General features: G+C 37.5%; 2 long non-coding RNA genes across 8 annotated transcripts in view; one reads left to right on the top strand and one right to left on the bottom strand.

Annotated features, from left to right (window-relative positions):
* Positions 1–25,431, bottom strand: part of LOC123567975 (uncharacterized) — a 184,780-nt gene that overhangs the window by 94,924 nt on the left and 64,425 nt on the right. The gene's annotated exons all lie outside the window — the stretch shown is intronic.
* The window catches only part of LOC141408231 (uncharacterized), a 45,190-nt gene that overhangs the window by 18,939 nt on the left and 820 nt on the right, over positions 1–25,431 (top strand). The window contains exon 2 of the long non-coding RNA XR_012421544.1: positions 24,275–24,414. This is a non-coding gene — a long non-coding RNA (uncharacterized lncRNA). The remainder of the gene's footprint in view (positions 1–24,274; positions 24,415–25,431) is intronic.

Here is a 25,431-nt window from a genome sequence, read left to right as displayed (position 1 = left end):
TTGAACTAATGGAGGGAGTGTGAAGGAACTTATCAAAGAAAATTTTGACAGGATAAATTGCAGGACTTAAACTACAACCTGTAATTTAAACTATAAAGGTAAAAAAGCATTTATGGCATTAATGCAGTTTTGGATCCTGACTGAAGAGAGGATTTGGATAAATACAGAGTATAGTCATGGTGGTAGGAAGAAATGATGAAAGAGACAGAAGGGAGAGAGAGAATAACTGATAATCTTATATAAAAATGAATAAAATCTGCCTTTTCTATTGTATTTTAGCCAATGTTTGGTTTCTCCATACACTAACCCATTTCACAACATTAAGCACTTTTATAACTGCTTTACAAAAGGATAAAGTAACTACTTTATATGGGAATATACTGAGATTCAGCAAGCTTAAATGATTGTCTAAGATTCCAGGCTATGGTCAACTGACTCTAAGTCTGCTACTCTCCTAGGCAGATAAAAGGAGTGAACATCTTATATTCTTGTTCTAATATAATTTGAATATGATTTGCATCATTGCAAGGAGGCACAAGAATGTATTTGGAAAGAACAAACCACCAAGTGTTAGGGAACTTGGTTTCCCCTTCAGACTCTGACTCTACAATATGTGATCAGTTTGCGTTTTGCTTTTGAGTATGAGAATTCCAAACGCAGTCTGTGACATGACTGTCCTGGACTCCCTTATCTCCAAACTTCTCCTTATCTTCCTGTTCTAACAGTTCAAGATTCATCAAGCAGGGCGTCCAATAAAAGTCATGTTTGGAACAGCCAACATGTAAGACAGGAGAAGGGCTCATCTGCAAGGCTGTGAAAAACTTCCCTGTCATTCTAACACTGTCAGGACACTAATAAACATCAGAAATCCTTAAATAATAAGAAAACTCATGAGAGATGACTGACTTGTCTGGAATGGTGCCACAAGTCAAAGGAAGGACTTGGTACACAATACAAATCAGATTTCAGAATCTTAGTTGTAACCCCCAGAACTCACTACTACTGAGATGTTAGCCATCAACATAAAAACAGCTGGAATCGATTGATATTTGGACTCTGTTTGGAATTCCTTTGTTTCTAATGTATTTTAAAAGTATTTTTTGAAAGCTCTCTTACTAATTCTGACCACTAAGAATGCTTTCTGTGAATTGTTTCTGTGGACTGTTTGTATGTGATGCACATCTGAGATACATGATAAAGTGTTTGGTATTTTATGCTCTATATTTATCATCTTCTCAATCTGATGTTTTGGAAAAAAGATTGTGTACCAAGGTCTTGTGTGTTTGCTGGTGGTGGTCAGCTTTTTTAAATTATCAGATTTTTTAAGCCAAATTATAATGATCTATTATTAAGGCCAAACACAATCTGGCTTGCAGCAAGCCTCATCTGGCTGGTTAATCACGAGGACGTAATCTTGATTCATCAACAGATTACAGAGAAAGCACTCATGTATGGTCATGGTAACCAACATTTTTGATATTTCTCAATAAATCGAAATTCTCAATATCTGAGGAGATGCCTGTTTAACCAGACATTATTTAGAAGGCTTGCTCTAACACTACACTGTATTTGTTTTAGAAAATCTAATGGCTTTTGAGGTTCTAGAGGAAAATGAATCTACTCATATATTCAACTGCAGAACAGTTCTTTAACTGAGAAGTAATCTTCGTTGTTGTTGATGTTGTTGTTGAGGAGTAGTGCTCTGTGTACATAAATAGTGTAGTGAGGAAGAGAGACAAAAATTTCTCCAGTCAGTTCAACTATCCAAGTCTTGGCCGTGAATGGAAACATGAATCCCAGGCTTTGAATCAATTCTTGTATAAACGTGTACTTTGGAGAAGGCTTTCTACTCTTGTTGTATAGTCTTATTCTCATGCATTTAGTAGAGAGATACATGTTGGGAACAAACCATCTGTAAGGCATTGCAATAAATACAGGGTGTGAAAAAAAATGTAAGGCCTTATCCTGTTTTTGGGAGGTAAAACGACACTAACTCCAGTAAGAAGCAATTATGGCAAGGGCCAAATGAGAATGGAAGAAAAGTCACAGGATTGTAGCACGGCCATGAGTCAGAAGTGTGTAGGAATACACTGTTTTTTTTTTTTTTTCTCATAAATCTCAATTCCTTTACAAGCACTTATTCTTGTTCAGCAGTGGAAAACTTTTAGAACATAGTCTCATGTAAAAATTCAATTTCAAGTACATGCTTTAGTCTGCTGTTCAATTGCCAGCTCTGTGGGACCCGTGCTGGCATGGTGCAGCTGCCTGTGCTTACGATAGTCTCTCTAGCTTGATCTGGGACACATCTGATTTTCAGTCTTGCTTAGGGCACGTTTGCCAAAAGATCAAGGGAGATTCCCTCAGTTGTCCCCCAACAATCCCTTCATCATCAAATGGAGGACCAGCGTGGCAGTCTCACTCTCCTTCACATATTCTTGCAGTCCCTCTTATAGTAACTGTTCCAGTGGTGAGAGAGAAATTATTGTTTGCTGATTTCATGTGGCCGGGTGGGTCTTTACCAGATATAGTGGTTTTCATTCTTACTTGTGAATGGTCTACATAGCAATCCATGTGTGTGTAGTTTGTCTGCCAGAATTAGGGTGAAGCTGAGTAGAAAGATAGGATGGATGGGAGAGAGAAGGAAACAACTTATAATATAGGGAGCAGAAAGGGAATTCACCATTAATGTTGTACATGATTGTATTACAATTATAATTTCTTGGTGTTCAGAGGTTGGATGATCTTATATTCTCATTTGCTTGTGAGAGCCCTGATTCATTCCTTTTGTTCTAGTATATTCTTAATAGTGTCACGTTTCATTTTTGCAATGTCCTAGATTGAATGACAAATTATATGAAGACATTACTCAGAGGATAACTTTATGAGGCAAATGGAGTTTGGCTATAGATCGAGTTTAGCAAATGATTTTCAATTATCTGCCAGCTCTAAACAGAGGGTGCCTCTGGAAGGCTGACTGGAGAAGAATCCGAGGATCTGTTAGGGCTTAGCAGATATAATGAGAGCTGTCTTTTATGGGTGTAGTATAGGTAAGGATGCAAATTATTCCAGCTTTTCAACTTAAAGCTGATTTTCCATGTTACTCATGGAGAATCCACAATTTTTGATTCACATGACTTTGATCCTTTGATGCCAAAAGCCTAGACAGACTGGCTCAAATAATTTCACAGTCAAGTAGGGATTAATCCAAAGATGCCCTAAGCTCAAAATATGCATATGCACAGCTAAACTTTAGTGTCTCTTCATTATATCTGACTATCTATATCTGTCTATTCAGCCATCCATTTATCTTGTATGTACGATCTACCTATCTATCTATCTATCTATCTATCTATCTATCTATCTATCTATTCATCCATCTATCTATATCATCAGTTACTTTATCTCTTCTGGCTAAGGGTGATAGAATCCACCCAGACATGGGAACCTAGAAGTATGGGGTTATTTTCCACTTCATTCTTTCTCTCACTTTCATGTCAAGATGATCATCATGACCTCCATAGCTTAATTCCCTCCCATATGTATCAAAAACATATCCTCTGTTATACCCCCACTAAAGAACAGACCCATTTCAGATCCTAATTATCTCTCATTTGGACCATTGTCAAAAGCCTTGAAATTCTTCTCTTTACGTACTACAATTACTGCATCCTTCACCCAATCTACCACAAGAGTGACATTTCAAAAACAAAAATCTTTCTGTCCTACCCCCGGAGTACCATTTTTTAGAGCATTGCAAATGCGTACAGCAGTAGTTCTCAAAATGAGGTCCCAGACCAGGAGTATCAGCATCTGTTTAGAAATGCAATTTCTCAGGCTCTACTCCAAACCTAGTCTGGATCCATATATTAGTAACCAGAAAATCTGTATTTTAACAAGTTATTCAGATGATTCTCATGCATATGCCAACTTGAGAACTACTTGTCTAGAGGCTAAACTATTCCCTAGACAACTTGACCTAGATTGTTTTTTCAGTATCTTTGGGTGCCAAGCAAATTCTCTCTTAATTCTTTATCTGATAACCTTGGGTCACATCTCTTGATACTTCTCTATGTTTTTGTACATGCTATTTCATATGCTTGGGATGGCCTTTCCTTCTGTGCCATTCTTGACTATCCTTTAAGGTCAACTATAATTGAGTTCTTCTGTAATTGTGAAGATTGCTCCACTTGCTTCCCTCAACCAGCTCCTTCAAGTTCAGTGGAGTTAATTTCTCCCTCCCCTGTGCTTCCTGAATTCCTTGCATGCACTTATATTACAGGCATTCATCATGTATTGCTGGTTTTATATATGTCTGCCTCTTCTGCTGGAATATGACCTTCTACAAAACACAGTGATGCTGTCTTAGTAAATGCATGAATTGATGAATCAAGGAGCCAGGCACTTTCACTATTAACTCCAAAAGTGGCTCTGATAATGTCATTAGAGCTGTTAAAAGAAGTTCTCAAAGAAGGGGAAGAACAATGATTCTCATATTCCTGGAATCCATTATTGTCATGGGGTATTATACATTATTTTAAAAGTCTGCATAGTTAGGTACTGTTAGGCAATACTGTTTTAAGTGCAGATAAATAGGCTGTTATGAAGCAGATTGTCAATTGTGCTACTGTGAATTTCCAAAGAGAGGATATGAAATTTTCTCAGAACTTTTGTCTCATAAACATTCTCCTTGCGGAACACTTTAGAAGCCTCATATTTGGGGAGACCATAATCTGTGAAGTGCTGCTCCAAACAGTGGGTTTGTGTGTGAACATTGTGCTTGTCCGTCTAAAATCCCTTCCCACCCTTGTTTTACAGCAGGCATATTGTAGTGTGGTGCTGGAGAGGGGAGGATTGATCTGACTTTGTCACTGACAATAGCTTAACCAACAGCGGAAGAAGCTACCTTCATTACCATTACTCATGTACATCTGTTCTGCCCAAATTTTGGCCATTCTGTTATTTAACAATTTTTTTTTAAGTTGCACAGATGATGACACATGTTAGTGCTGGAAGGAAAGGCGGCAAGTGTGAAGGAATCAAACAAAATGGGTGGAATGGAAGGTGGTATGATATGAGGCTGGAGTGCTGTGGGAGCCAGAGCTTGTGATTTTCCATGAGAAAAATCACAGACTCTGGAAGGGGAATGGGATTGAGGATCAAGAAGAAGACACTAGAGTGTTTCAAGCATTTTTTAAGAAGCAACTTTATGGAAATCAACTTTATTGGTATAGTGTTTACATATTACATATTCACCCATTTTAAGTGGCTGCTCTGTGTAGGCATTATTTCCCTGTATCCTATGCCATTCTTGATTTTAGTAAAAAACTTAAATCTGGGCCAGGCACAGTGGCACATGTCTGTAATCTCAGCACTTTAGAAGGCCAAGGCTGGACGATCTCTTGAGGTGAGGAGTTCTAAGTCATCCTGAGCAAGACCATGTCTCTACTAAAAAAAACAAAAAATCTAATTTTAACCTGCATTTCTTGAATTAGAAGACATCATTTTTCTATTCTTATCTTGAGTGGTCATTTATATTTATTTTTTCTGAAATATCTGCTTTGCTCAATTTTCTATTGGAGGCATGTGTATACATACACGTGCAATTGCACATTTGTAGGATTGATTCCTGTATTATGTAAATATACATACTTTAATGTGTGTTAGAAAGAGCTCTTGCATGTGCTTTCTTTTTTAATTTTGATTTCACCCCACAACTTTAAACATTTTTTATATAAATGAAATAATATTTTCCTATATGGCTATGGGCTTTGTGTACTTCCTGTACAGATACTTGTAGTTCAGGAGCTACCCAGAATCTGAACTCCCTTCTTATACTTGATAATTACCATAAAAGCTCCATTGACAGGCCCAGCTAAAAGTCCACTTCCTAAACTGAAGATCTAAGGACTAGATACTTGCTTTTTCAGTTTCCCTTGCAGCCAGAGTGCTGGTACATGATCTAGATTCAGTCCATTTGAGTCCTGCACCCAGAACTTTGCATTAGAAGCCAGTGAAGTAAACACACAGACCTGCAGGAGAAGCAGTGGCAGCAACATTCTTAGCTTGGGATCACTGGTGGCAACGGTGCTGATGGGACGAGAGTCCATGGCCAGTGCCTACAGCAAGGTGATGCACATATTCCAGGCTCAGGGTGCTAGCAATTGTGACTCACAGGCTGGTTCTGTGGCATGAATGTGGCTGTGCTTTGTCCGCCTAGTCTTCCTTTGTTCCTGCTCATTTTCCAAGACTGCTTGTCTAGCCTACCCAATGATTCTCTGTATTTTCATACATTATTTTATAGCTTTGGATGACCAGTTTTTTTAATTATTAGTACTTGAAAATAAGAACTCTGGTTAGTACATTTCTCTACTCAATCTTTTAAGATATATATTGATACTTTTCCCCACTATTTTTACGGGTTGTTTAGTTACATTTTATAGGTTTAACTCTTAGAATAATTTAGAGTGTATTTGGAAATAAGATGAGGTAAGAAATCCAGCTGCTGCTAATGTTGCTGCTCCTCCTCCTCTTCCTCCTCCTCCTTCTTCTGCTCATCCTTAAGTCCTAAATAGCTAGACATTGTTCCAGCTTTGCTTATTTAACAATGTATTTCCTCCATTGATTTTTAAGTGCAAACTTAAACATGCACAACATCCCAGATGCACTTCTATACTCAATTTTGCTTCATTGATTGATCTGTGTATTTCTGTAAAACTATCTAAATTTTAATTTCCGCAGTTTTCTAAGCCATTTGAATAATAGTGCTATGTACCTCCCTCTCTCTCACTTAGAATTTTTTAGGTAATTCTTACCAGCTTATTTTTTCTAGATAAATGTCAATATCATGTTGCTAAATCCCTTCTGTATTTAATTTGTTATTTGTATTTAATTACATTCTCTTCATAGATTGAAATAATAAGGATTTGAAGAATTGATATACTTATAAATGTTGTTTTCCTATTTATGAGATGGCACTTCTTTTCACATTCTTCTATTTAAAAACAAGATAAACCTTTTAATATTATTCTGTAAAGAAGAACATTCTTTTCTTTTTCTCTTTCTACCCTTCCTTTGTTCTGATTACAGCAATGCACTCATGGGTTTTCAAAATTATGTGTGTTGTAATCTATCACTGTCATTCTACTTGATGCCCATATATTCCCCCATTTGGCCAGCGGGAGCTCCTGTGTCCTTTTGACATGACTCCATTTATCTTTGAACGTTGACCCCATTAATCCTTCAGACTGTATTCCTACTATCGATGGGAACTCCAATCACATATGATTAAATTATAGAGTGAAATAAAATGAAGCTAGCTCCTCCTGTCACCTTACCTTATATAATAGTACCCTCATGCCCCATGCAAGCTCCCAAGATTGTTTTATTTTCTTCTGTCTTAATAGCATCAGCATATTGCAAGCTTGACACTATTTCTGCTCTTATTACAATTAAGACATCTAAAATAGTCAACAATATTTCTAACTATGCATTTTAAAGATCTATAGGACTTACAGAGCCTCACTTGCCTGGAATTTGCCCCTGATTTAGGGGCAATCTTTATCATCCCCTGACTGTCTGAGAGGTTTCAGCTGGAATCAACTGAAAACTATAACTCATATTTGCACATGGTAAAGAGATCTGTTTTACAAAAACTGATAGTTGATTATACAGGTTTTGATCTAAAATGTTGACCTTCCAAAACCCTGAAATGAATATTGTTTTTAATCCATTTAAAAAATTAGCCAAAGTAATATATGCTATGATTTAAGAATCTGTTAATAAAAAAAAAGTTCATTGACAAGCTGCCTCATTTTTTCCCCCATCCAGTCCTGTCTCCAGAGGAAATTAATTGAATCTGTTTCTAATAATCCAGAAAGTCCCATCTCACATTTAATAATGCATGTTTATTTATTAATTTTAGATGTTTCTCCTGGGCTCCTGCTTTGATAAAAGATGATTGAGTGAACGTAGAGCACTTCCTCCTTTTCCCAATTTGGAAATATCACTATTCCCGGGTTCTCTGTTGGATAGATTTGTAACATTAAGAAACATACTTGTATTCATTTTCTAGGGTTGCCATAACAAAGTTCCACAAATTGGGTGGCTTCAGCAGGAAAAAAAATTATTGTCTTAAGAGTTCTGAAGACCAGAAGCCCAAAATCAAGGTAGCAAGGAGGGTTAGTTCCTTCTGAGGGCTCTAAGGGGAAGATCTGCCCCAGGCCTCTCTCTTCGGCTTGCAGATGACCATCTACTCACATCATCCACCCTCGGTGCATGCATCTGTGTCCTACTTTCCCTGTCTTATAAAGACATGGGTTTGTATTACCCACCCCCATCCCCTGAATGGCCTCATTTTAACCTGATTACCCCTGGAAAGACCCTGTCTCCAAAGAAGGTCATATTTCAAGGTACTGGGGGCTGGGACTCTAGCATATGTTTTGGGAGGTGGCACAATTCAACCCAGAACAATTATTATATCTTGATATTATATCTTTATTTCCTGTTCCACTAAGATTTTCCCCAGACACTTCACTTTATAAGATGGCAACTGTTAACATCCTTGACCTTCTTTTAAATTCTTCTAAATCCTCTGTCTGCATTTCACTTTTTTTTTTTTAGAGACGTAGTCTCACTCTGGCCCAGGCTGCAGTGCAGTGGTGATTATAGCTCACTGTAGGCTCAAACTCCTGGGCTCAAGGAATTCTCCCACCTCAGCCTCCTGAGTAGCTGGGATTATAGGTGTGCACCACCACACCTGAAAAACTGTTTTTCTGTATTGTTGTTCATTTATTTGTTTGCTGCTAGTTTTAAATCTGGAAGGTTTTTAGACTCTCTTTACTTTTGGCATTCTTATTTCACAATGATGTACCTAGATTTCTGTATGTTACATTTATTTTTCTAGTTATGTAATGTGTTCTCATAATCTTAAGACACATCATGCATAGCAACCAGTTTGTAGGGGCTCCCAGGGGCCACATTTAAGATACACATTTGTGTGTCTACAATAAAGATGGTAACAGTGGATAACAAGACATTGACTAAAAGTTCATAAAGACCCATGAATCTTTAATGATACCTGAAGAAAGATAGAGAGAGAGAATGTCAGACAATAAATGTAAAAGGAAAGACAACATTTGAAACTATCATTTCACTACTCTCAATGTGACGACTGGTAGGTAAGGATTGTCAATGAATGCTAATGTTGACTGAATGAAAGGTGGCTGTGAAACAGAGCCCACTCTTCATAGTCTCGAAGTGCCACCCAAGAGTTATTTCTCAATTACATCACAGAAGACAAACCTTCTTAATAGATATAGCCATTGTTCCCATCGTAATCAAGTCATCAAATTCAGTATCCCCAATGCTAGGAACATTATTTTGAATTTCGAAGACCTCTTTCTTAGTTTCTGATTTTTCTTTTTCCTTGACACTATTTTGCTCTCTTCTTTATATTTATGTAGTCTCTTCTCAAATAGCTCTAGAGAATAGTAAGTTGAAATATTTTAAAATATTTTTGTGTTTATGAATATCTCCTTCTCCAAAGATATGTTTTATCCGTGATAATATTGGTCTTTGTCTTGCTTCTCTTGCAGGTTTTAATCAAATGCTTAGTATCTTCTGGTAGATGACAATGGGGCAATAAAGAAACACGAGCATCGTGCACTAAGTGAGGCTTCTTAACCAGGCAACGTAGGTGTAATGTGATGACTGGAAGGCGAAATTAATTGCTTCATAAGTTTTGAGCTCTATAGTTTTCTAGGTCCAAGATCTAACGTAAGTTCCTCCCAACCTAGTGGCAGCATCCCTGTGTGTTTCTTAAGCTGTGGTTTCACTTAAACTGTTCCGGTCAATACTCCTCCAAGAACTTTCCATCCTTCAGAAGTTTTTGAGTCTTTTTAACCTCAGATAGCCTTTCTGTGGCTCTTCTTATTATTGTGGGTTTATAGCATTTTTTCCCTTTATTGTTGTTTTTCAGTTTGTTTTTGCTGCTGTAACCACCAACCACATTAACTCAGTGACTTACAATGTAGATTTATTTCCCATTTACGTTGTGTGAGGGCTCTGGGTCAGCGGCTGCTCTGCTCGACAATGCTGGGCTTGGCTGCCTCCTTATGTCTTCTCATTGTTGCTTCCAGGATGAAGGATCAGCCCCTGCCTGGGATGTGCTGTTCTCAGAGCAGAGAATAGGAACACAGGAGTGAGAGTGTCAAATCACACAAACCCATTTAAAATTTCTGCTTGGAACTTGACATTAAAACTTCCACTCATGTCCTATAGGCCAAAGAAAGTCACATGGCCAAGTCCAAAGTCAACATGGCAGTTTGATATAGTCCATTTAGAGGAAAGCATGCTCATGGCAGGACATGATATTTGTAAATAATACAAACCTGTCTGATTTGTTCATAAAATAATTTATCATTGCAAAAAGATGATAATTATTATTTGTAAATATTAGAGCTTTTCAATACCATTTTTAGTGGCTCTCGGGAGGAAGGGAGACGAAAAGATTACTCAATTCATGATTCACATGAAATCAGTCAAGTTACTGAATTTCTCTCTGCCTCAGTTTCTTTCTCTTTAAAATGAAGATGAAAATAGTGTTTACATCAAAGTGTTGTTGTAAAGATTAAATGAATACATGGACATAGGGAGATTACATCAGTGCCTAGTACAGAGTAAATAAGTAAATACTTAATAAGTCTTACATAGCATGATTTTGACTATAACCGTGATTGATACGAACAAGATCAATCTAATTCAAATTGATGAACGATCCATCTTTTTTCATCTTTTTGAAAGCTTTTCAATGTTTATTCATGAAAAACATTCTTCCAAAATACATGAATATGCTTCGATAGTGGAAACTTCACTACTTGAAATTTACATGAATCATGGATACAGGCCCACACTTACAAGACCATTCCACTTTTTATCACCACTGGAGTTATAGTAGGAAACACACAAGTTGGGGAAGATGGAGATTCATTTCTATTTTTAGAACATACAGTGATCAGTTAAAAATGACTCAAATTCAGAACTCTCAGCACTAACAATACTTTTGCTTCTTTCATTTATGTCATATGAAACTTAAATATTAAACAAACTTGACAGTTTGGCAGGGAGGCAAAGTTGCGTTCTGCATCTGGTTTCTCTGAGCAAAAGTATGTAAAGGAAAAGGAATGTGATTACTTTTGCTCCATTATTCTTGGAAAGATAATATCAAATAAGTGAGAGCTTAAAATGAGTTTTCCCAGGTTGGGGTTATATTTGTTCCTTTTCATTTTTTCTTTGCTTTTGTTAAATAAAATTTATTTATTGCATTATAACAAGTTTGCCATTTTTGGCATGTGTTTTATCGTATCAGTGTTTTTGTGTTACACACCCAGATTATCTGTCTTTGTGATAAGTCTCTGGCAAAAGGTGTATTCTTACCAATTGTATTAGTCAGAGTTCTCTAAAGGGACAGAACTAATAGGATATATGTATTTTTGAAGAGAGTTTATTAGGAAAATTGATTCACATGATCACAAAGTGAAGTCCCATAATAGGCCATCTGTAAGCTGAGGAGCAAAGAGGCAAGTCTAATTCCCAAAACCTCAAAAGTAGGGAAGCTGATAGTGTAGTCTTCAGTCTGTGGCTGAAGGCCTGAGAGCCCCTGGCAAATCACTTCTGTAAGTCCAAGAATCAAAAGCTGAAGAACTTGGAGTCTGATGTTCGAGGGCAGGAAGCATCCAGCACGGGAGAAAGATGAAGGCTGGAAGACTCAGCAATTCTAGTCCCCCCAACTTGCTCTGCCTGCTTTATTCTAGCCAAGCTGGCAGCGGATTAGATGATGCCCACCGAGACTAGGGGTGGGTCTGCCTCTCCCAGTCCACTGACTCAAATGTTAATTGCTTTTGGCAACACCCTCACAGGCACACCCAGGAACAATACTTTGCATCCTTCCATCCAGTCAAGATGACACTCAGTATTAACCATCATACCAATGCCTACTGCAAAACTTAAGAACTCAAGAAGTTCATAAACCCAAACTTAGCACTTTCTCTAATTCTCGCTCCAAAAGGAACTGTATATTTTACACACTCTATTAATATATAGTTGGGATGCAAAATCCTTGTATGTAATAATAGTAAGAAATTAAACATGGAGCCACCCCAGATTTGCGTTCCTTGAAAGACTTTTATTTTGAGAAAGAATGGTAAATTATTTATAAATATTCTAGGATAATAATTAAACCAAACATTATTAGCTTTTATGCTTTGAATGCCATGTGCACAGAGCTAAAATTGACACCCTGGTACTTAAAACTCTCTGAACTTTTCAGAAGATTTGGAGAAAACGGGGCTAAATAAACATACCTACTTCTATCATGGGGGAGAAACAAATCTGAAACTTAGACAAAAATAAGGCCCTCATTTAGAAATTTCTGAAATCCAGAGATTGTCTCATTCACTAAACATCCCAGGAAAGTAGCTATGAGAGAAATATCAGAAACTACCCATAATATGCAAACCGTTGGGTCAGCTTGCAAATTCTGTGAACTTTGTGTTTTTTCTGGACTTCTTCAAGAGGCTAGAGCTCAGCAGAAATGAGCGCCAGAACATTCTGTTTGTAAAAACAGAAGTGGGGGAATAGTCAAAGATTATGTTTGGGCAGGGCAACTGGGCTCTGGTCTGTATACTGAACTGTCTTGTTAAATGACTTTCACACTTCATGCCTCAGTTCTTCTGTGGAATATGACCATATTCATGTTTTAAATGATTTTTAACAGTGTTTTCCAATTGTCCTACATGCTTTGTGGTTATATTTTGTTGACTTTTATTACATATATGTGTTTTATCTTATAAGAAAATCGCAAAGATATGCAGACCCATATTTTCACTTAATAAATAGGAATACCCAGTGTATATCATTCAACACTGCTCACTTATATCTCTAATGCACATTTCCTGCCCTAAAATGTGCATGGTTGCAAGCTTCTTCTGTCATGGGTATTTAAGCCAAGCTGGGTTATGACAGTACTATCATCACATTTTCTTAAATACACAGCCAAAACTCCCTTGAAATGAGAAGATACATATTTGAGGTATCAAGGAGATGTCATTCTCCCCCTCAACTTTAAAATTTTTTCCTCAGCTTATAGGAACAGGGAAACACATTTGAGCTGATTGTCAACATCTGGTAATTTGTAGGGTCTTGAAACAATCCCATTAGCTTTGCAGCAGTGTAATTGAATGCAGACAGTGATCTCTCACTGCATAACTATGCATCCCACAGTAAAGTCTGCAGAAGAGAGTTCTGGCAGCTTATGTCCAGGATGAAGCATTTCAGCTGCACTTGTCTCAGTGCTATGGTAATGGTGACCTCCATGCTGACAGGATGGCTGTCTTGGAGGCTAAGGATGTGGACAATCAAAAGAGGAACAGAAGTACAGAACTACTGTACTTACAGAATGTGGAGCACAAAGTGCTTCTTGGAATGGAATAAACCCAAATGGGCTTCTGGGTTTATTTTATACTCCGTGGGGTCTGCATGAGAGACAGCCTGCTAGTCTGTTGCAAGGATCACATAGGACAAAGAGGTCATGTGTCTATGCTTGCAAAATGTGTCCATATTCAAACGTCCAAGCCTCAGACTAGAGTTGCTACAGGTAACAGGTATTTGCCGAAGGCCTACTATTCCCTGACACTGTTCTAGCCTCATTAGGGCAGAGTAAAACATAAATAAAACCTGACAACATAAAGTATAAGGCAAATGACACTCTCATGTACTGCTGGTAGAAGTTTAAATTGGTGCATACAGTTTTGGGGGACTACATCTGGCTAAACAAAAATGTGTACATATACATAGGCCCAGATATTTCATTTTAAAAAAATTTAAGTTAGAACAAATGTTGCACAAATAGCTGAAGAAACATGAACAAAGGTATTTATTTTAGCATCATTGGCATGTGTGACAAATTGGGAACTATTTAAATTTGCATCATTAGAACGTAAACAAATAAGAAGTTACATAAGACCATATAGCTATTTAAATAAATTTATTAGGTTTATATGTAGCAATATGGCTAGATCTCAAAATCAGGATTCTGAGTTAAAAAGAAGATACACAAAACATTATTTATATAAGGGAAACATTGATACTAAATATTGTATACAGACATATTTGTGTGAAGTATAAAAACTAACTACAAAGATAACTACCCACTTTATTCTTTTCATTTTTTCTAGAGGTGAGAAGGACTTGAAAAAGATAACATTTAAAAACTTATTATTATGTTACATTTGTTTTAAAAATAACAGCACTTTAATACTTAGTAGTTTTGTATCATTGTTCTGTGGTCCTTGGTTATAGCAGGCTTTGTCCTTTTTCTGTATTTGGTAAGCACTCACTGTTCCTGCCGGCATAGAATTTACAATCTAGGTTGGGATCCACATGTAACATACACAAAACAACTGGATAATAGTCAAGTGGTAAACTCTGCTCTAAGGTTTCCTGACACAAAAGCATTCAGAGAAGAGAGAGATGCCTCAGAGTCCCCAAGACTCTTTCAGGGGGCGCACACATCCATAATAACACTGCGATAGCATTTGCCATTGTTACTCTCATGCTTTCAAAACTATACAGTGGAGTTTTTCTGAAGATACCTAGTGTAGGATATTGTAACCAATTGAATGCAGAATGAGATAAGAGAATCCAGCTGTCTTCTATTAAGCCAGACATTAAAGAGATTTTGGAAAAAGTAAAACGATGGTATTCTTCTCAATAAAAATGCTCTTGATTTGAAAAATGTAGTTTTTTAAATCAAAAAGTGTTATTTACATTAACGTATAATGGATTTATTTTATTATTTTAAATAAACTAATAAATAACTATTTCTAAATTTTTCTGTTTTAATTTCTTACACAATAAATATAAATAGCCATGCAACATGTAAACAAGTGCTCTTCTGAATTCCCAATAACGTTTAAGCATCTAAAAATGCTCATTGCTTGGGCTAGTTGGTTCTTGGAAGTGATCCTTAAATATGTGGCATTAAATTCATCAGAGGGAAGTAAAGAGTACTTTTCAAATGGTGTATCATGTATTTTTTTTTTTTTTTTTAGACCGAGTTTCACTCTTGTTGCCCAGGCTGGAGTGCAATGGCTCGATCTCAGCTCACTGCAACCTCCATCTCCTGGGTTCAAGCAATTCTCCTGCCTCAGCCTCCCAAGTAGTTGAGATTATAGGCATGTGCCACCAGGCCCAGCTAATTTTATATTTTTAGTAGAGATGGGGTTTCACCATGTTGGCCATGCAGTTCTCGAACTCCTGACCTCAGGTGATCCACCCGCCTTGGCCTCCCAAAGTGCTAGGATTACAGGTGTGAGTCACTGTGCCCGACCAATGCAAGCTATTTTTAAAGTTATGTGGTAGACACTGGCACAGCTGGAAGAAAAATAAGTTTTGTTTCCTGTCCTGCAAAAACTCAGTTTAATGCCTATTTAGTTATAAAGTACTGTATTATAGATTGATATATTGTGAAATGAAAGAACCAAATACTTTGTAAGTTCATCTTTGATTTCTCCACCAGTATTTTGCTACTTTCTAGAAGTGTCTAGAAAAGTGAAGCCTTGTATGATAGCTTTGGATAAAGAGAAATATGAAGTTGCACGTTTGTTGCAGTCCGTTTGCTGTAACCCCTTTAATAAGCTCTGGTGTGCTCACACCAGTGGCCGTGAACATCCTAAAAGGATAGACCAGGTTAGCTGTGGTAACAAACAACCCTCAAATCTTAGTGGCTTAGAACAACAAATGTTTATTTCTCCCTCATGCTCTCTGTCTGTCCACTGCAGGTCAGTGGGAGGCTCTGCTCAATATACAGTCACGTTCCACATAAGGACGTTTTGGTCTACGATGAATAGCATATATGATGGTGGTTGCATAAGATTATAAGTCTCCATTTTTACTGTACCTCTTTTATGTTTAGATATGTTTAGATACATGAATACTTACCACTGTGTTACAATTACCTACAGTATTCAGTAACACCTAGGAGCAATAGGCTATGCCACATAGCATAGTTGTTTAGTAGGCTTCACCATCTAGGTTTGTGTAAGTACACTCTATGATGTTTGCACAAGGATAAACTCACCTAAGGACACATTTCTTGGGGTATAACCCTGTTACTAAGTGACACATGACTGTATTTATGCTATGCCACTTTCTGGCACTACAATTTCAACATGCACTATCGGTGTTCCCTGCAACGGGAAGAGAAAGGTTGGAAAGTCAACCACCAACAATTATTACAAAGCTTTCCTGGAAGAGGGATACATACTGCTCATATTTCACTGCCTGAAGTTAGTTTCATGGCCCTACCTAACTACTCAAAGCAAGAGGGCAGGGGAAGTGGTGGGTAATGTTAACATTTTATTTAACTGGAAGAAGTGGACCAGACATCAGGGAAGTCTGTAGTTGCCTACCACAAACACTGCTTAAGAAAAATAAATGACAGTAAATGTCTAACGCAAGACCAGAGAATTTCTCCAGCTGAATCAAATTCACTAAGGATATTTCTCCAGCTGAATTAAATTTCTTCCAGCTGAATCAAACTTCCTATGGTGTCAGTTTCCCTTCTTTCCTAACCCTTCTGGCTTCATTTCTTGGCTCCTTCTTTCAGTCATTTGCTCTTGGGTTTAGTAGTCAAATTCAGACTATTTACCTTTATTTCTAATGGATAACCTTTATGACATTATTTATGTTCATTGCTTATCTCTATGAATTAAAATTGTGGTCAAGAAGTATTTCACTCCCTTGCCAAATCCAACCCTGCTCAGCTCCAGAATAACCACCAGTCAGGACCATAGTGCCAAATCTCATCATGAACTGGACATCAAGAAGTTTCTACATTCACTGCTATATATGTATGTGGAGTCTGTCTAAACGTATTCAAATTCAGTTAAATTCCTCCAGTGTGGACATTTTATTTTATTAGTTTTTTTTTTTACTATATTTTAATATAGATCAACAGCACATAAAAAGACATTTAAAAAACAAAACAGAACACGAAGGCATATCTCATATCTAAACATGCCTAGTGCCCAGGAACCTCAACCACATTTTGTGCTTATGTAGGTAGAAATCTCAGGGTTCCTGGTAAATATTGGCCAGTACTTATTTACTGAGTCAATTTGGCTGGCTGAGAAATCTTTCTTCTCTGTTGCTGAGCTGGGCCAGTCTTGCCTGCCAGTGGACAAACCCATCTGGAAGACTGTGCAAGGTAGAAATGCAGGGCAAGGGTTCTGCAGTCAGATAGACCTGGGTTTGGTACTTGAATCTTCTGATCAGCAGGAAGAGTACCATAAAGAACCTTCCATTGTGAAGGAACCCGTTCAGATTTGCAGGCGACCAGAGTCACCTGATTCTTTTGAATATTCCAAATTCATAGGCTGGGCACTCCAGAAGAAGAAACTCCACAGCCTTTTCCAGGGCGTTTGGGCTGAAAGCACAAATCACTGCTGGCTTCTCTTTTCATTCACTCTAGGAAAAACGTAAAGTAGAAACTTCTTCTAGGAAGAGGATGTGAGGCAGAAATAATAGGCAAAAATAATAGAATTAGAGAATGAGGTCTTGAAATTAGTCCACCTACCCATCTAATACTCAGATCTCTCAGTCAGCATTTCATCGAATTGGTCATATGCTTAAGGTTCTCCAGTGGCAGCAGTCACAACTGCCCAATAGCATTCGTTATCTTTGGAAATTTCGGACAGTGAGAATTGTATCTTCTAATGTGCCAATGTCTATGACACAGTGATTTGGTCAAGATTTGTATGCATATTTGAAAGGAGCTATGCTGTTAAGATTTCTGAAAAGATGTATTTTATTGTCACATTTTCTTCTCACATAAACTCTTGGAAGAAAGTATTATCATAAGTTCCTATTCTAGAAATTAGAAAACAGAGGCTTGATGTGGTTAAATGACTTGCTCTAGGTGACTGCAATGCCTTATGAGCTGGGAATGAACAAATGTCTGTGCTTTCAAGTATCACCGTGGCAGAGAAAAAATATTAACCCTCTCGTCTTGAGTACAAACACATTTATTTGCAACGGTGATACTGTTGTTAATACCGTATTTGATCAAAAATGTGTGACAATGATTTCAAGTTGGCCATTGATAACTACCGTCATTGTTTTTTCTCTCAAGCTAGTTTTTAGATTTCCTGTGGATAGTCTGTCTTTTCAATATTTCAGTAAAGCTCAGTGCCAGCCACATAATTGCTCAGAACAAAATTGATGAAAGAGTATATGCATGAAATATTCTTCCAATACATCTTAACAAATGGACTGTTTTTGCAGAATAATGTTTCACTTTAATAAAATCAAAGTCTGTACTTTTTCTGAGGACCATAAGTACAGGAAAGCATTTTCAGCTAAGTATGTGTGAAATCATCCAGAGATAGAGCTGAGTCACCTCTCAGGGGTCATTTCTTTAACATAACATGTCCAACAAACCAAACAACCAATTCACCAATCAACCAACCACCCACCCACCGCGCCAAAAAAAAAAAAAAAAAAAAAAAAAAAAATCAAACGAAGCTCTGAGCCAGGGTTGATGCAATTTATAAACATATACTAAAACGTTTCCTGTGCTGTGTGTACATGATGTGCCATTTGCTTTCCCTGAACCACTATATTAAATCAATTGTCCTCCGTCAAAGATATTAAAAAACAAGAACAGTGGTGGAGACATGGAACCTTGGCCTCCTGTTCCTGGGATGCAATTATTTCTCTCCACTAAAACTTAGAAATTGTATCACTTTGGCTAATTCCCCAGGAAAGCAACAACAGGTGTGGAAGGGACCCACAAAAGGGAGGAATGTAATACATGTCGACTTTATTTTGGCAGGTAATGAAGGCTCTGGGATTCTCACTTCATTTCTTCTTGTTTTTATTACTTCTAACATTCTTTTTTTTTTCAAATTTAAGTTTCTGCCATGAATTACACACTTTTGCTGCCCATATTCAGAGAGGTTTAGGTTTACACTCCATTGTGATCCAATGTTTCAATTTCATCCCATCCAATCCAGTCCTGGAATGCCTATATTTTCTGGAGCATTCTGAGCCCTGAACTTCTAAACAGAAACAGCCAGGTTTTCCCTTTGTTCTGGAAATGGAAGCACAGCCTCCAGTAAGTACACGAGGTCACGATTAACTTCTTTAAACATGTCCTTTTGCCCTTTGAATGATCCAAATTCAATATCCTCAAAATCCTAGGGCTGTGGGGTTTGAATAAATGCCAGGTGAATTAGAAAAGTACACAGCATTTTAGTCCTTATCAGACTAAAACTCCTTTTCAAAGGGAAGATGGTTGGGTTACAGAAAGCTGTAATCAATAACAATAGAGAATTTCCATTTAAGCACTCATTCAAGCAGAACTAGAGCGAAAAATGTGTTCTTGTACCCATTTGATCTACATGTGAATTAGTGGTTTTGTTTTTGTCTATCATTTTAAGGAATATAAAAAATCATACAACAAAATATTCTTAAGATCGCAATCTTTAAATAATACATATGCTTTACTACTTTTACCTTTCTACTTCTATTTCACTAATTCTTATTGTCAGATTACTTTAGAATCCAATCCTTGCTTACACTTTTGAATGTATATACCATTTATCTGCCTCTGTTTTTATTCTTTGGAGATTGTTTTCAATGTTTTTCTTTCCCTTTTGTCTGTCATTATGTACTGAAAGAATAATATGAGACCCCCAGGATTCATTGATGGGCCCCTTAGAGAAAAGAAAAGGGCTCAAATAAAGAGATTTGTTTTCGCATAGGCAAATTACTTATTCTTTTTATGCTTTTGATTCCTAGTCTATAATCAGACTAATAACAGTATCTATCTCAAAAGTTTATGAGGCTTAAATGATTCCAACCAAGTTTTATATAATGCTGGGCACACAGTAAACACTAAATACAAGGCTTACTACTAACATTATTTTTGTCTTTTTTATTGAAAAAAATGTTGTATAAGATATTTGGCCAAGTGCTGTCAGCGATTCAAAATATTATTAAGACACAGATTTTGCCTTCAAAGAACTTACCATCTATGGTAAAGTTGAGGTACATACACAGATAACTAAGAGGAATAGTAGAAAATTCTATAACGGTGGTATTAACAAAGTGCTTGGGTAGTTGAGAAAGGCTCAGGGTTCCTTCTTCTTGGAGGAATCCTCGAAAGTTTTAATAGAGTGATAGAATGTTTTTCTAAATCTTAACAGAGCACTGCACTTAAGCATCCTTAAAATATTAGGGGAGAGCATCCCAGGTAAAAAGTATGGTGTGTACAATACGAATAATGACATGGGACTATGTAGGAAGAAGAATTGGTCACTTGATATGATTGCAGTTAAGGTACACACAGTTGGAATGGGAAAGTTCACTGGGATAAGAGTAGATGCCTTTGAGCATTAAGCTAAAACATTTGGTTTTCTTTCATTGGCATTGGGGCTATATTCAAAGTTTTGAAGCCAGCTGCTGAAAGAATATTGCAACAAAAATATCAAGCTGAAAATAATGGGACCGTAGACCTGGAAGGACTCATAGACATCATCTAGTCCTATCCTCACATTATATTTTTTGTAATTGGAAAAACAAAAGCACACTCATGTGCACACGTACACAAAAGTGTTATATGCTCATTACAGAAAAGAAAATCTACCTCTGAACTCACAAAAACTGAGTTATATTAATCTATATTATCTATAATTTGTATATGTTAAAAATAGTACTTGCTATTACTTACCTAATCTTTGTTTATCCGATTAGTTTGTACATTATTCTATTGGTTATTTGTATTTGTGTATCACTTCATATTCTTAGCCTATTTCTTGTAAGACTTTCTCACAAATCTCTGTGTGTTTTTTATATTGTTTTGTAAAAGCACTCTATGTCTTACGGGTGACAAATATGTTAACAGGTTTCCTAATATCAACCCATCCTTCAATTTCTAAAATTCAGTTCTCTCCATTTGGCTATATTCCTTTTATGTGCTGATATATTCAAATTTATACTTAATAAAATGTATAAATGGGACACTGTCTACATTTTGGCAGTCTCTCCAAAGGCCGTGCATGAAGAAAAGTAGTGCATTTGCCAGCTTCCAAACTGAGGTGCTGATCCACTTAGACAGGGTTTGCAAAGGAAGTGATGAAGGCTTGTTTTTTCTCCTTAGCCTATACACACCTCTTGAAGGTAAAAAGAAATGAAGAAAGAAATGGGAATAAAAGAGAATTTCCTTGGAGACTGTTGTCGGCTTTTGTGTCATTTTTTTCTCTCTTCACTCCCCATGTGGAACAGAGGATGAAATGCTTTTCCTTACCTCGAGCTAAGTAACAAAGACTTGAACATATGATATCTGTCCCTAGCAGTTTGGTTAAAAAAATATTATTGGGATATTGCATTTTGCCAAGTTTATAGTAATACGGTCTTCCAGAACGTCACCTGTTGCCAAGAGAAAAGCCTGTTTCTCCTCCTATTGAACCAGGGTGTGATGTGACTGCTCTGACCGGAGAGCACAGAGAAATAATACTGCTGCTGTGCGACTTCTGAGGCTATATCATAAAATGAAAGAGCCTTTGTCTAACTTTCTTTCTTCAGGATGCTTATTCTGGGGATGCCAGTCGCCTTGCTTTGAGGAAGTCCAACTTAGTCCACATGGAGAGGATACTTGGAGAGGAACTGAGACCCCAGCCAAGAGCCTGCATTAGTCACTGACATAAGTGAACTACCTTTAGCCGATTCTAGCCCCTAGGCTTCCAGTCTTGCAGCTGAGACTCTCAGCAAACTTCCTGGAATAGTCTCTTAGTACCTTGACTCAGAATCCTTTAGCATAATATATGGTCATCTGGCATTTGTAAGTTTTAAGGTAATTTGTTATGCAGTCCCAGCAACTGGAAGAGAAACACATTTCGTCCCTACCTGTGGAAGACTGAAGATGAAAGGCTGAACCTGGAGCTACATGGTTGTGGCAAAGCAAAGTTATAAAGGGCAATATGTGAGCAAACCACATGTGCAGGACAAGGATGTGTGATCTCTTGAAGAAGAAAAGACAGAAGAAAAGACAGAAGACGGGAAGAGGCCAAGAAGCCATCCTGAAAGAGATTTGGCAAGAGAGAGATGTGTAGAGAGGCCAAGTGATAATGTAGAGGGATGACTGACATTGCACAGTGGTTGAGGGAAAAACAGCCAGTGTAAAGGAAGACCTTAGGCTACCCATGCAGCATATCTAAGAAACCCCGATGAAGACTATAGGAAAAAAAAGGTTTATATGCCTTTGAAGGCCTCAGGCACACATGTCATAATCCAGCTGTATTCGCCCAGTTCTGCTGTATTCCTCACCACCTTGTCCACTTCCCTCAGGTCCACATGGAAGTTAGCAAGGAGGAGAGACAAAGGGAAAGAGCAAGTGAGGTGGAGATGGATAGTGGATCACATGCCTCAGCTCACTGCAGTCTTTCCAACAAAAAGTTGTATCCAAAGGAGGGAAGAGAGAAGCTTTAAGAAAAGCTCAGAATCATGATTACAATGGAATGGCCATTTTAGTTATGATGGAGCTTATATTCTACTTGGAGAGAAGAGGCAATAAGCAGATTAACAAGTAGAGTACATAGTATGTGTACTGGGGATATTGCTAGGAAGGAAAATATAGAAGGGTCACTCTGAATAGACAGCAGCAGCAAGGAGAGCAATGTAAGCAAAAGAAATAAATCCATAAATTTGTACACACACACACATATACATGACAAATACACACAGATGTTTATGTGTATTATGTTAGCTCAGGCTGCCATAACAAAAAAAAACCCATAGACTGGTTGTCTTAAACAATAGATGTTTATTTTCCTACAGTTCTGGAGGCTGAAAGTCTGAGATCAGGGTGCCAGCAGAATCAGGTTCTAGTGAGGGCTCTCTTCCTGGCTTGCAGATGGCCACCTTCTTGCTACGTCCTCACGTGGTGGAGAGAGCTGCTGTTTCTTCTTTTAAGAACACTCATCCCATCAGACAAGGGCCCAAATTTCAGGACCTCATCTAACTCTAATGGCCTCCCCAAAGGCACCATCTCCACAGTCTCCACACACCATCACATTGGGAGTTAGGGTTTCAACATATGAATTTGTGGTGAACACAAACATTTGGTCCATAACATGTACACACATGCATGTGTGCATGCGTGTGCACACACACACACGCACGTGTGTCAGGGGTGGCTCTCAAATTGTATTTGATCAGAGAGCTAAAGAAGGTGAGGTAGTGAGCCACAGGGTTACCTTGGGGAAGAGCATTCCAAGGAAAGGAGAAACTTGCTCAAAGACCAGCATGCCAGAGTGTTCTTGGTGCATTCAAGGGACAGGGCAGAGGCCAGTGTGGCTGAGTAGATAGGAGAGAGCTAGGAAGCGAAAAATAACAGGTGATGGGATTAACAGGAAATTAGGGACTAGATCATGTGAGGCCCGTATTTAATCTGACTGAGAAGAAAAGTCACAGGAGACCTTTGAATAGAAGAGCGATACGGCATAAAAAGTAACCTTTAGACAACGTGATATGATGATTAGGAGCACAAATACTATAGGATTTTTGAAGCATTTTAAAATAGATAACAATAGGAGTTGCCCGATAAAAGAAATGCTTTAAGTCACATTTCATAGATATTTGATGGCTTTGCTTTTAAACGAAGCCAGTGATATTTAGTCAGCTTTTAAATAAAAAAAAAAAAACCTGCAATACATTCCCTAAACAATCTTTCTCCATTATTATGAGCCTTCATTATTTAAATGTAATTTGTCAGAAGTTCAATACTTAATTAAAAATAGGTGAATGGTTAACATTTTAATCAATGTGACTATTATATGTGGATTCCAATGTAAAAATGTAGAATATTTTTCGGAATTACTGCCTATATATTATTACAAAGAAAAATAGAAAAATATTACTATCAGGACCTTTTCGTCTTGACCTTGAAATGAAACCATGGCCTTCAATTTTCTGTTTACTTTTTGTATTTATAGCACAGCTTGCCCTCGCAATATCAATTTCTCAACATGTTTTGAAGGGAAGAAGTTGTAGAGGCAAACTTATAAAACAAAATTTCTGTGATCAGATATAATTCTCTCACCGGAGCCCAGGAGTCAGATACAATGCTGCCATGGAGCTATGATTTTTTTCCAGATTCCACTAGCCTCTAAGAAAGTATGGAAGTTACTGTTGCTATTTTTCTCTCCTTTCTGTTCAGGTTCCACATGTATTCTCAGTGATACAATTTTTCTATGTCATACAAAGCAAGGAGAATTCGAAGCAATCATGTGTTGAATAAAAAGAAAAAAGGAAAAGAAAATTTTCTTAGTTATGTACTGAGAAATAAAAGATAAATTGGTAAGCATATTTTATTTTTTAATTTGCTTATTACATTCCAGCACTTTGTAGCAAATTTGAACAATGTCTGATATGTGGGGATTTTATAAAACTGAATACTATTTGATGGGGTATTCTAAGAAAGGGATTACAAAATCCAGGATCACCCCTCCACTAAAACAGCACTGACCAGATTAACCAACTTTTTCCACCAGCTGAGCAATTTCAAATCATATTGATACTGATTTCAAAGGTCCTATTATTTTTACGAAAGAAAAATGGTGGCAGGATTTCAATTATATGATGAAACAGGTTAAGAGACATCCCAAATAATCAATTTTGGCTTCTCTCATGAGCTGTCATGTGTTCTGGCATCACTCAGGCAGTGGCTTCAAATGTACCTTCACTGCTCTGTGGAGAAATGGGTTGAGTAAAATGTGTTTGTTAGTTTGTTTTAAAAGAGTAAATATATCCAAGTTAAAGGACTGTCCTTTATAAAAAATTCTCTTTCTTACATTTTTGGTGTTAAAATATTTTTGTCCCTTAGAAAATGATTAGTAATTTTTTTTTTCTGGAAATGTCTTTCATTTGTTGCTATAATTTGGCTATATTTCCCTTCCAAATCTGTTGGAATGTGGTCTTCAGTATTGGAGGTGGGGCTTACTGGGAGGTGTTTGTATCATAGGGGAGATCCTTCAGGAATAGATGAATGCTCTCCTTGGGAGGGGGAAGTGAGTGAGTTCTCACCTTATGAGTTCCTGTGAGAGCTGGTTGTTAAAAGGGCCTGGCACCTCCCCTCGTGCTCTGTTGCTTCTTCTCTCCCGATGTGTTCTCTGCACCCGCCTTTGGCCATGAATGCAAGCAGCCCGAGGCTCTCATCAAAAGCGGAGCAGATGGCAGTGCTAAATGTCTTAATTCATGAATGTATATTCCAGGCCACCATTGTAAGGTTTGTGACATACATGGAGGGGTATCTCTCTGGTCAATAAATAAGTATTGACAAAGTGGTTATGCTCAAAACTGATCTAAAATATCATG

The sequence above is a fragment of the Macaca fascicularis genome, chromosome 12, assembly GCF_037993035.2.
Source record: "Macaca fascicularis isolate 582-1 chromosome 12, T2T-MFA8v1.1".
NCBI lineage: Eukaryota > Metazoa > Chordata > Mammalia > Primates > Cercopithecidae > Macaca > Macaca fascicularis.
The sequence above is the reverse complement of the archived record's forward strand: the minus strand, read 5'-3'. Positions and strand labels throughout refer to the sequence as shown.